The 13,064-nt window shown below is 27.7% G+C and overlaps 1 long non-coding RNA gene across 1 annotated transcript; it reads right to left on the bottom strand.

Moving 5' to 3' along the window:
* Positions 1–5,429: 5,429 nt before the first annotated feature.
* Positions 5,430–10,328, bottom strand: LOC140176993 (uncharacterized). The gene is made up of 4 exons (XR_011868346.1): positions 10,042–10,328; positions 6,990–7,095; positions 6,456–6,570; positions 5,430–6,316 (listed from the first exon to the last, which is right to left on the bottom strand). It is a non-coding gene; the product is annotated as an uncharacterized lncRNA (long non-coding RNA).
* Positions 10,329–13,064: the final 2,736 nt, after the last annotated feature.

The raw sequence follows: 13,064 nt of genomic DNA, 5'->3' as shown, positions 1-13,064 counted from the left end.
ATATAATTATTTATATATTTTTTATTAGTTAAATTTGTGAGAATAGTAATTTTAAAACATAATATTAAAATTTTTATAATATAAAATTCTAGAATTCAATCATTATTGACTTAAAAACAATTAATATAAGGTCAATAAGAAAATTATACAAAAAATAAAAAATTTATATAAACTCAAAAGAGATTTTTACGTGAAAAAAGTATTAAAAATATACTCATTTAAACTATAAAAACAAAAATTTAATTTTTTAGAAAAAATAATTTCATAATAATCTTATTAAAAACATGGGTTAAAATTAAAACGAAAGCATCGATCATTATCAAAAACTTCTATTCTTTCTTCATCTGGATTTGGTAGCTTTGATATTTATTTGCGCTCTGGTGCAGGAAGCAACGGCCACGGTCAACAAAGAATAGAATTTGCCAATTTTGTAAGGAGTCAACAAAAAAATGATGATTGAGTCGAAGTCAAAGTTAGCTTGTCAAAGGTCAAGGCATTGAAGTGCTTGAGGTTCTCATAAGTGATAATATCCACATGTTATAAAAAATATCTTTTAAGTCGATGGAAAAAAAATAGTAACTAAAAAATCAGCAAAGAATCAGTAACTAAAAAATAGTAGTTTAAATAAGAAAAGAGTTTACAAGATAAGTTCTGTTTCTTCCAATATTTCTTTTCAAAAATTGAGAATTTCATTAAAAGAAATTAGTTTTTAATTTAAATTTTATAAAAATATAATAAAAAATACAAAAATTTTAGTTGAAAAGAAGAGAAATTATTTTGGACTTCCAAATTTGTAGTTAATGATAAGGAGGAATAATATAGAAATTTAATTTAAAAACATAAATTTTAGTTGAATAATATAAAAAAATAAGTTAAAACACATATGAATTGTTTTGAATTGTGGATTTTTTTTATAAATTAAATAATACAAAAGATAAATATAAAAATTTTATTCGCAAAAGACGGAAAGTTTAGTTGAGTAATACAAAAAGTATACTTTGTTTTTCTTTAAAAAGTTGTGTTACATTCAAAAGATTTTTATATTTTCTTCCTTTACTTCTATTCAAAAAGTTGTGTTTTATCTTCAAAAATATTTTGTATTTATCGTCATAAAATTTCTGTATTTTTCCTCGACGAATTTCTGTATTTTCTTCTTATTTTTTATTTAAAAAATTGTATTTATCTTAAAAACGTTTATGCGTTTATTACCATAAAATTTTGGTATTTATCATCAATAAATTTTCGTATTTTTTTATTTATATTTTTGTTCTTAAGGTTAATTGTTTTACGTACGTTCTTAATATTTTATTTTGATTAGAAGAAAAAATAAGACAAAATTAAAATATTAGATATATAAATAGGATGAAAAAAGTTAGAAATAAAAATAAGATATCTATCTCACCCAAATATTGAGAAATAAATCATTACTTCCAAAATAAATTTAACTGAATTGTTAAATAAATAAAAATAGTGAGGAAAAATTAGGGGTAAATACGATTTTGGTCCCTAACGTTTAGGGCTAAAATTGAAATCGTCCATCTTCTAATTTTGGATATAAAATCGTCCTTAATGTTTTTTTTGTATTAAAATCGTTCTTTTTATTAAAATTTTTAATTTAATTCCTAAACTACCCCTATTCCTATTTTAATAATAAAAGTTATAAAATTAAAAAAAAAAAAAACAAAATGCGTGTTTGGGGAGGGGGGAAGAAAATGCGTGGGGGGAGGGGCTTACGAAGGTGCAGGGGCAGGGGAGGGGACTGAAAGGGGGGGGGAGGGAGATGGCGCCGGGGAGGGGAGGGGAGGGGAAGGGAAGGGGGGGAGGGGGATGGCGCCAGGGAGGGAGCAGCTCGCTGCTGCTCGCGTTGCTACCGTCAGACCCTGTCGCCGCCGTTCGTGCTTTAGTCGCCGTTGCTGGTCGCCGCCTCGCCGCTGCTGCTCGCCGCCTCTGCTTCTTGCTTCGATTTCTTTCTGCTTCATCTTCTGCTTCTTCTTCTTCTTCTTCCCTTCTTCTTCTTCTTCTTCTTCTTATTATTGTTGTTGCTGATTTATTGCTGATTTGTGAAATATTATTGCTGTTTTCTGTTTCTGATTTGTTGATTTGGGGAAGGGGGAGACGGGGAGGGGGAGGTGACGCGGGGTGGGGGTGGGGGTGCTGGGAAGGGAAGACGGGGAGGGGGGTGACGCGGGGTGGGGTGGGGGTGCTGGGAAGGGAAAAGGGGGAGGGGGAGGGGGACGGCGGCGGCGTTGGCGGTGGTGTTGGTGGTGCTGGCGGTGGTGTTGGTGGAGGTTGTGGCGGTGGTGTTGGTGGTGGTGGTGGTGGTGGAGGAAGTAATTATATTGGTAGTGGTGAGGATATTTTTGTCCAAAAAAAATAAAAAGGACAATTTTAATACGGAAAAAAACATTAAGGACGATTTTATATCCAAAATTAGAAGAGGGACGATTTCGATTCTGGCCCTAAACGTTAGGGACCAAAATCGTACTTACCCCAAAAAATTAAGAGATTGAAAGGTTGTGTGTAGTGTGTACTAAGAACAAACAAGAAAGATAAAGACGAAATATTTTTAATTTACATTTCTAGAATCAACAATTAATTTCATTTATGATATGGGAAATTAATGGATGAGAAAAATATACATAAAATATTTCACAAAATATTTTTAAATATGCAATATTTAACAGCACAATCATTTTTTAATTAACTTTGTAACTCCACTAAATGGAGGTGTTCATGAAATAAAAATATTTGAAAGATAATAAATATCAGTTTATAGTTATTTTATTTTATATTTTTAATTATTATTTACTTTATTTAATATTTCTTAATTATTGTTAAAATAATTAAATAATATTAAATATAATAGATATATAATTATGAGTATTATATATATATATATATATATATATATATATATATATATATATATGATTTTTTATTTTAATAAATAAATTAATTATAATAATTACCAAAATAAATAATTTTAAAAATATTTACCGAAATAAATATCCTTTTCTTATCTCGTTTACACTGTAGAGATAACCGTTTCAATTCTCTCCCCACTATCCCATCAATCTTTTTGAGTATTAATTGATCAAATATATCCATTTTAATCTCTTCTACCAACCTTTTTATGTACTAATTGCATGCTAAAAGTTTGGATTATTATTGATAATATTAATATTTTTTATTATTTAAATTTTTTTTTAAAAAATACATGTATCTCCTTTATAGTGTAAACGAAATAGATACACGTTTCGCGTCTACCCGTCTTATCTCATTTATACTGTAAACGAGATACATGCAAAATTATCTCATTTACAGTGTAAACGAGATAAGAGAGGCATATTTATTTCGATAAATATTTTTCAAATTATTTATTTCGGTAATTATTATAATTAATTTATTTATTAAAATAAAAAATCTTATATATATATAATTATAAATATTAATTTAAATAAAATAATTTTGAGTTATTATTTCTCTAATATTATTGTTCATAAAAATTAAAAACTATTAAATACCTCGCCAAAAGAAGAAACATCGTCTATCTCATTACTATTAACGTCTATCTCATTACTATTAACACTTTATTTTTTTTATTAAGAAAATCAAAAGTTCTAAAATCATCATTTTTTTAAAGAGTAAAATATCGTTTTTGTCTCCAACGTTTGGGGTAAGTTTTAAAGTTGTCTCTAACATTTCAATTGTCCTATTTAAGTCCCTAACATTTTAAAATTAACTTAATGTTGTCCTGCCGTTAGAGATCCATTAATAGAATTGACGGCGGGACAAAATTGAGACGATTTTGAAACGTTAGGGACTTAAATAGGACGACAATGTTAAGGACGAAAACAATACATAAAAATAAATTTTAATTTAATTTTATCTTTTAATAATATTAATTTTGTACTGTACATAGTATTCAATTATTTTTTAATTACATCTAAATAAATTACACTTAATTACATTACTTTTATTTTAAATAAATTTATTTTTTTATAATTTTAAAGAATTTTAATACATTAGAGACAAAAAGTATAATTTATATTTTATTATATATATATTTTTTTTTCTTTTCTGCAAGTTTATATACTAGTCATTCTACAAACATTTCATGATAACTAAAAATCTTTAAGAGTAAAATTATAAAAAAATTAATTTATTTAAAATGAAAGTAATATGATTAAGTATAATTTACTTAGATGTGATGATGAAAAAATACTTGAATACTATGTATAGTAAAAAATTAATGTTATTGAAGGATAAAATTAAAATTTATTTCTATGTATTATTTTTGTCCCAACGTTTTCGTCCTATTTAAGTCTTCAACATTTCAAAATCGTCTCAATTTTGTCCCACCGTCAATTCTGTTAACGGATCCCTAACGACAGGACAACATTGAGTCAATTTTGAAATGTTAGGAACTTAAATAGGACGATTGAAACGTTAGGGACAACTTTGAGACTTACCCCAAATGTTGGGGACAAAAACAATACTTTACTCTTTTTTTTTAAATGTAACCATAATTTTTTTCATCCTTGGATTGTAGTGAGTAGTGGAGTGGAGTGAAATGTGGACGACAGAGAAAACCTGCTAGGGAGTACAATGAATATTAAGGATAATAAACATCTCATTCCAAAAATTTAAGCTGATTTTGAGGTTTACTAAGAATTGAACTCTTGATCTTTTGGATCTAGAACTCTAATACTATGTCATGATAACTATCATTCCAAAAATTTCAGTTGATGAGAAAAAATAACACTAATGATTATATCTCTAATACTGAATCGGACATTCTTAAACCTCCATTGTACACATTATACAAATATTCCATTAATTTCCTATACTTTTTCAATTAAAAAAACTGTAATTAAATTGCTTCGTACTTGTAAAGACTATATATCAAAATCATAAAATTGATCGATATAAGACCTATAATAGAAAAAGAAAATTAAAAATGAGATTATCTACAAGTAACCTAGCTTAGCGGCACAATTTAGATTACTGCAGGAAAAATTATCATTTCAATTTCAAATCCCAATTTAAAGAGAGCTATGAAGATTCCATTTGAAATTACAAATAATGCATATATATATTATCGAAGAAAGAGTCATAATATCACTTCTTCTCACAATTTAATTTAATAAAAAGAAGTATATGAATGTTTATATTTTTAACACGTTTTTTTATATTTAATTTTTTTTGTATTTGCGTGAATTTTTTGTATAAGATTTTTTTATTTATCTTATGTTAATTTTTTTTATGATAAAAAATTGAACCCTAAATCTTTAAATTATAAAAGTTCTAATATTGTCTCATGATATTCTTCTCTGATCTTAAAAGTTTAAGCTATCAAGAAGAAGAAATATAAATGATTATATTTCTAAAAATATTTTGAAACATGAATTCAAACAAGGAAAGCTAAGTAACCAAAAGAAGGGCGAAAACCACCGTTGAATTCTTCTATTTGAGATTGTGCAATAATATATAGTAGAGATTCTAGATTGATCTAACAACGAGACAAATGAGATGAATATTCTTTCTCAAATGTCACCATAGGTGCTACTCTCTTGAATTATTAGTATAAGACACTAGAAATGATAGTGACACATAATTGTATTATAAGAAAGAAGAAGTAGTAGTATAGGGTTTGAGGTCAATATAAATGATGATGATATGCTACATCAATTCAAAGAGAAATTGAGATGATCATCATAGTTTCCCAAAATGACCAATAATAGTAGTAATAATAATAATCCTTTCTTGTTCCATAACACAGATTTTTGGGATGTTGATTCGGACACTGCTTCCTTTGGGTTCCAATCATTGAAAACCAAGAATGATTTTGATGAGCCATTTGAGGATTCTTTATCATTTGAGATGATTGACTTCTCATTATCATCATCATCAGAATCAAGAACCCTAAAGAAGGAGAAGAATCGTGAAAAGGAAGAGGAAGATGATAAAAGAAGAGGAAGAAGAAGTTACATAGGAGTTCGAAAGAGGCCATGGGGAAAATTCGCAGCGGAAATTCGAGACACAACAAGAAATGGAAGAAGGGTTTGGCTTGGAACATTCGAGAGTGCTGAAGAAGCTGCTTTGGCTTATGATCAAGCTGCATACTCCATGAGAGGCTACTCTGCTCTTCTCAACTTTTCTTTCCAAAGGGTCAAAGATTCTTTGCAAGGAATCATCATGGATTCTGATTCCAACAACAAACACAAACCCTTTTCTTCTTCTTCTTCTTCACCTGCACTTGCACTCAAAGAGAGGAACTCCCTCCAAAGAAAATTGTCATCATGGTCCTCAAAGTCTAAAAACAAGAACAAAAGCAAGGAATCATCATCATCATCATCATCTAAGGAATCTTCATCAACTACTACTGCTAATAGTAATGGTGGTGTCATGGTTTTAGAGGATTTGGGAGTTGAATATCTTGAGCATCTACTAACCATTTCAGAATCTCATCATCAAAACACAAGCCCTAACTACTATTGCAACAACAATGAAGTCTTGTTCCACTCGTCAGGTGCGATCGTCTACAATGATCCAACAATAGTGTAGTATCTATAAGAATAGAAATAAAGCTGGTTAATTAAGTTTTTAAACAAAATTTGTATATTCTATTACAAAATTCTATTATGTATTGGATATATTATAATTGTAGAATCTATAATTTTATCTTATCCAAATATATAATAGAATCTTATAACAGAATAAACCAGTTTTATTTTATTTAGAGATTAACTAGCCAATTTTATCTCTATTTATTATAGTATCTTATTGTAAATTATATATATTTCACTAAATTTCCTCTACCTTTTCTTTCTTTTGGTTTCTATAAAAAGAATAAATAAAATGTAGAACTAGGGCATGCATGCCCAAAAAATAGTTCCCTTTTAATAATAGGTCTTTTCTTCTTTGTTGATCCACTTGACAAAGAAATGTTGTCAAATTGTTGTTATACAGTTATATAATAAACCTACCATGCATTTGGCCCTCATCTTTATTAGTTGAACTCAACTTGTTCTCCAAAATTGGGTGGTTCCTCCCTTATATAGTTTGCTTTTGCATGCATATCATGCTTTTAAACTGCATTTCATCACAACAACAAATACAACCATATTAGCCATAGTATTATTGTTTTGGTATCTATCATATCATATTAGAATTATTGTAGTGGTAATATGAGATCAGACAACTTTCATGTGCTTTTTTTTTTAGTTTTTTTTTTCTTAATTATGATTGTAACTATAATCTAAAATCATGGAATATATTCTTGCTGAAATATGTTCTTTATCTTATATAGACTTTAGTGTTTTTTTTTTTTTTTTTTGGAAGAAAACTCAAGTCATAAATCAACAAATGGTTTCAGCATGCAAATCAACACATACAGCAAATGCATAGTGCTTTATAAGCATTCAACAAGTACCATTACTTACTTACAAAGGTCATAGTTTGATGCTTCTTCAAAAAAGCTAAATTATTCGTTAGCTACGTATGAATGATTATATTATCTAACATGATTTTTTATACAAGAGCTTTTTTTAAATTTAAAACTTAGTGTGATTATGCATCTATCTATTTTTTTCTATACTAAAATTGTATCTTTATTATTTAGAAGAATATGAAAAATTAAGAATAAAAATCTAAACCTTTTAGTCAAAAAACAATGCTAGAATCTTTCACATTAGTGATAGATATCAGTGTTAGCAATGGAATTAGCAACAGATATTATCTGTTTCTAAAATTTAAGAAAAACTCACCTTTCTATTTTTCTATCGCTATTTGATTTAAATTTATTGCTAATTATGTCAATAGAAAAATATGCTCCTAAAATTTATCGATAATCAAAAAGATTTTAGTAGGAGAAGTTTCCAGATATTATGTTATAAACTCATCTATCTTAAAAGTTTAAACTTAAAAACAGAGACACGTGAATATAAATAAATACATTATCTACATGAAATATCATATTTTATAAAATTACAGTGCACAGTTTCTATTTAAAAGAAAAATAGTGCACAATTGCAACTGTGGCTATTACATAATGTTTCACAATTATCGCACCAAAGCATCACTACAATCACAATTACAACCGTAATTTAAAATCATATATTATTGTCAGAAAATCACTTATTATCACAAAAGTTCAAACTATTAGATGCCATTATATATCTAATTCATCCTGCTATGCAAAAGTATATGTATATATTTTTTTAGAATTTGAAACATGTATTTTATATAGATCTATCTTTTACCCAAAAATTCTATCGATATTTTAGTCATAAAAATTCTATCACTTAAGTTTAAGTTATTACGTAAAAGCATATGAATAGATGAATGTATATAAGTTCTATCAATCTTTATTTATTAGTTATACTCATATATTTATTGAAAGTTTAGAAAATAATTTTTTATTATCTACAATAAGATAAAGACGTTCAATCACATACCTGTGGTAATATATATAACAGCTCGGAGCCGGTATTTTATTCATTGCAATGCATTTCCAAGAACATAAAATAATAAAAGCAGAAACTTAGCATAAACACAAATCAAGTGCTTGAAGCCAAGATATAAACAAATTAGCACCCATATATATAACAAGAAAAGTATAGCTAGATAATGAAAATACTAAATAATGTGAACAATAGATATATCAAATGTTCATTTCATTTCATTAGGTATATGGATGGTTATTTTAATATTAAGATTTAGGTGGATAATTTAGAAGTGTAGTGTGTTTTTATTTAATTGATGGTTGTTCATGTTATTTAAGATGATTATTGTTTACCTAGCACTCCCCCTCTTCATACTCACCTAAGAAGTCGTGGATTCGAGTCTCTCTATCTTTGGTTAAAAAAAAAATTAAAGGCGCCACCACATTCAACTTTATTCCAATATATACAAACAATGCAAATCAATTCAAGTATTCTATAAGGGCTGGCATCAATGTAATCATGATTAATTAGCCATAATTAATTAATTAAAGAGGCTGTGTACATAAAAAATTAATAATTAAATCAACTACTATATAAATATATATGTTATTTAATTTATTTTTAATATATATTTTATAATTTAACATATATTTTACATAAATAATTAATTTTATTAAATTTTTATTTTATTTTTATTTATTATTTTATTTTTTAAAATAAAATTTGTTATGTTTATCTTTTTTAAATTAGTTATACTTATCTTTTTTTAACAGAATCATGTAAAGATTTTGGTTATTTTAGTTTATTTTAAAAAATTATAATAATATACAATAAAAAATTTTTATATTTTTTTTTTATTCTTTCGTAATTTTATTAAATTTAGTGACTGATTTTTTATATACCTCTAACGTAATATATAATTAATAAATAATTAATAAGCACAGTGTATATCCATTTCAATAAATGCATCAAGAAATTAGAGTCACTGAAAATTATTGATCCTTAGCTTGAAAAACCTTAGAGTAGTGAATGTTTTCATTAGGCCAAATTTAAAAGACCTATGTATCCTTATCGTTCTTCAGAAATATGAAATATCTGAACACTTTTACTCAATATCAAAAAGTTAGAAATTATTAGATGGGAAAAAATCAAACAATGAGGAATTCGTTGCATGTATATATATTTCATCATTAAGATTGAGAAAACAAGAATTGATCTTCTTGTCGGAGTTATATATAGCATCAATATATATCAGGCACAATATTTTTTATAAACTAAATTATCCTCCATATATGTATCTAATAATATATTTTAATTAAGGTGAATTTGAATTCGTATTCTAACATGGGTTGCTATTTATGAATGTTGATTAATTTTAATGAAATTTCCTACGCCCAATGCCAAATGTAGAAATTGTAACACATATATAAACTTATCAATCTTTTAATTTCCAACCAATTTTGAATCAACAGGATAATCCATATATAAAACCAAAGTATTAAACACAAAGCTATATGTTGTCATCACTATATATGTGTATGTATGCTAATATAAATAATTTGAATGAAAAAAGAAGAAAGAAAACTAAACCTACCTCTTAATAATGTAATCGATCACCATTATCGTATATCGCTAGCTTGTCCAGCATCTTTCCCTCAATAATTTTGTACTCCTCAATTAACGTACCTTGAAAGCATTCCATCATTGATATGAATCTTTGAGAAATTCAAAAGATGATTGAAGAGGGGTTTTATGTGCGAAAGGTAGGGTTTAGCGAACACAGATCTAATTGAGAGAGAGAGAGAAGAAGAAAATGAGAAGGAGAGAGTGAGAGTCACGAAAATGAAATGCCTAATACTAATATAACCACATACACCTAGCTACCTACTTTATAATTCATTATATTATCTTCTGTACGGTTATTGAAATTTTTAAAATTAAATGCGATATATATGTTGACACTTAATATTAATACAATTTTAGTAGGGGTGGCAAAGCGGGCCGGTCCGCCCCAACCCGCCCCGCCCCGCTTAAGCCCGCCCCATAAACGGGGCGGATCGGCCCGTCCCGCCAACTAAAATGGGTTCAAAATGCTAGCCCGCTTCTTTTTTTTTTTTTAAATAAAATTCATTAAAATTAACAAAAAAATAATAATTAAAAAATTAAATACAAATAAAAAATAGTCAAATTTTTTTACCATTTTTTTAATTTTTAACTTCAATAAAATTGTTCAAAATAATATTTGTCAATAGAATCATCTTTATTTTAAAAAATAAGTCACATAATTTGAGCATATATACGAAATTATAAAATAAAATAAATAAAGTTAATAACTAAAAGAAGAATAAAAACAAAAAATGAAAAAAAGTGTTTAAAATTCTATAATTATTAATTTTATAATAATAATCACTCTTTTATTTAATAAAAATCTTCAGCCCGGCGGACCGGCCCGCCCCGCCCCGCCAAAACCCGCCAATTTGGCGGTGCGGGTTTGGCGGGTTTTTTTAATTTGGCGGGCTCTAAATCCTAGCCCGACCCGCTTTTTTTAGCGAGTTTAGCGGATCGGCCCGACGGGCTCGACCCGTTTTGCCACCCCTAAATTTTAGGCTTATTTATCCGGTTAGATTTTTACAATTTCATAAATTTTTAATTGAATTTTTATGATTTCAAAATAGAAAAGTATATGGAACAACTCCAAATCAACCAAAAATAGAACAACTTAATTAATTATAAATATAGTAATTAGTTTTATTTATTTATGATTTAAAATATTGATTATTATTAAATGTTTCACCACATTCAAATTAGGAGGAGATACGTTCAGTATCATTGCAACGTGAATCATGGAAACTGATTCAATTAGCGTCTGTCTCTTCACCCTCCTTCCCTCTCCAAATGCCTAAAACATGATAAATCAGAAAATAGATTTAGAACCATCCAATTTATAAAGAAAAGAAACATCCTAATGCCTAGCATAAGCACCATATACGTAGAGGTTTTGAATTCACCCAAAGGCATTTGGCTGATTTTTTGCTGGTACCCTCTTGATTCCCTAGCATTGTTGTTTCAAAATTTATAATTAGGGTAGAGTATATTTTTTGTTTTTGAAATTTGTTAAAAATTTTAAAAATATTTCTAAATTTTATTTTGTTTCAGGTTTATTCCAAAAGTTTTTTATTTCTATTATATATATCCTTGACAGCTAATTTTTAAATTCAACAACAATTTTACAAAAACAACCATTAACACAAGTAAATCAGAGATAGTTGTCATATATTATTGATAGATAGTCCTAAATTTTTTGAAAATTTAGCTGTCATGGATATATTTGATGTAAATAAAAAATTTTTAGGACAAAATTAAAACAAAATAAAAAATATACTTTATCCCTTATAATTATATCATATAAAATAAAAACTTTCAGTTAGATCTTTATTATTATCTGTTTTTATAAAAAAAATAATATTTTTAAAGGTAATTACTAATTGAACAATATTAGGAACCATTACTTTTTATCAACATTAATAAACACTTTTAGTTAATATTTTATTTTTATACTATATATTAAAAATTAGAGTTTGATGTGTAAAGTTTAAAAATAATTAAAATTTAAGAGATATAAAAAAACTTAAAATGTTTTAAAAATATGAAAAAATAAGAAATAAAATGAATTCAGTCATCTTAACATTAATTTTTATTTATAATTAAAAAGATAATAAATTAATTCTTAATACATATATTAAAGACATTTTGATTAAAAAAATTAAATAACTCATATTTTGAAAAAATTAAATATTAGGAGTAATGAAGGAGAGAAACCAACTAAGTACAAGATAGATAAAGTAAGAAAAACTCTTAAGGAATTAATTATGGTACCACTCAACTCTAACTACCCATAATGTGGGTTGCAATAAAAAGGTCTAATAACAAAAAAAAAATTCCTAAATCTAACTTAAAATTGAAAAAAATAATAGTACATTGTTTATTCTGCTGTCTTTCTCTCCCACCATAGCACCCTCTATTGCGATTCACAGCTCTACTAACTACCGCCGCGCCTTCCTTATCGATTTGCCACCCCCAAGATCATTGCAGCGCCCTCCCCCGAGCCTTCCCTCGCGCTTCGCAATGCCGCTGATCACCGCATCGCCCTCTCCCTCGCAATTCGTTGCGCACAAGACCACCACAGCTCCCCCCTCCCGATTTACAGCACCGCCGACTGCCGCAACGCCCTCCTTTTCGCTATTCGTTGCACTTAGGACCACCTCATCGCCCTCCCCTCATGATTCCCACCGCAACCCACCACTGTAGTGTCTTCTCCTTCGTAAGCATAGCACTGCTGATCACCACAACGCCCTCCTGTAGTGCGTTCTTGCTTTTGTTTTATTCTTTTCTTTAATGGTTTTGTCGAATATTTCTTTTCGATTAAATGGATATTTTTTTTGCAGGATTTTGTATGTTTCTGTCCATGATTTTTTATGTGAGTTATTGGATATTTTTTTTCTAAGTTTTGGTATGTTTCTTTTCGGGGGTGTGTGCTTTTTGTTTTAATTTTTTTAACTATTTTTTTAGATGTTTCTCTCTGATTAAATAGATGTTTCTTTTATATAATTTTTAACG

The sequence above is a fragment of the Arachis hypogaea genome, chromosome 12, assembly GCF_003086295.3.
Source record: "Arachis hypogaea cultivar Tifrunner chromosome 12, arahy.Tifrunner.gnm2.J5K5, whole genome shotgun sequence".
NCBI classification, from domain to species: Eukaryota; Viridiplantae; Streptophyta; class Magnoliopsida; order Fabales; family Fabaceae; genus Arachis; species Arachis hypogaea.
The sequence above is the reverse complement of the archived record's forward strand: the minus strand, read 5'-3'. Positions and strand labels throughout refer to the sequence as shown.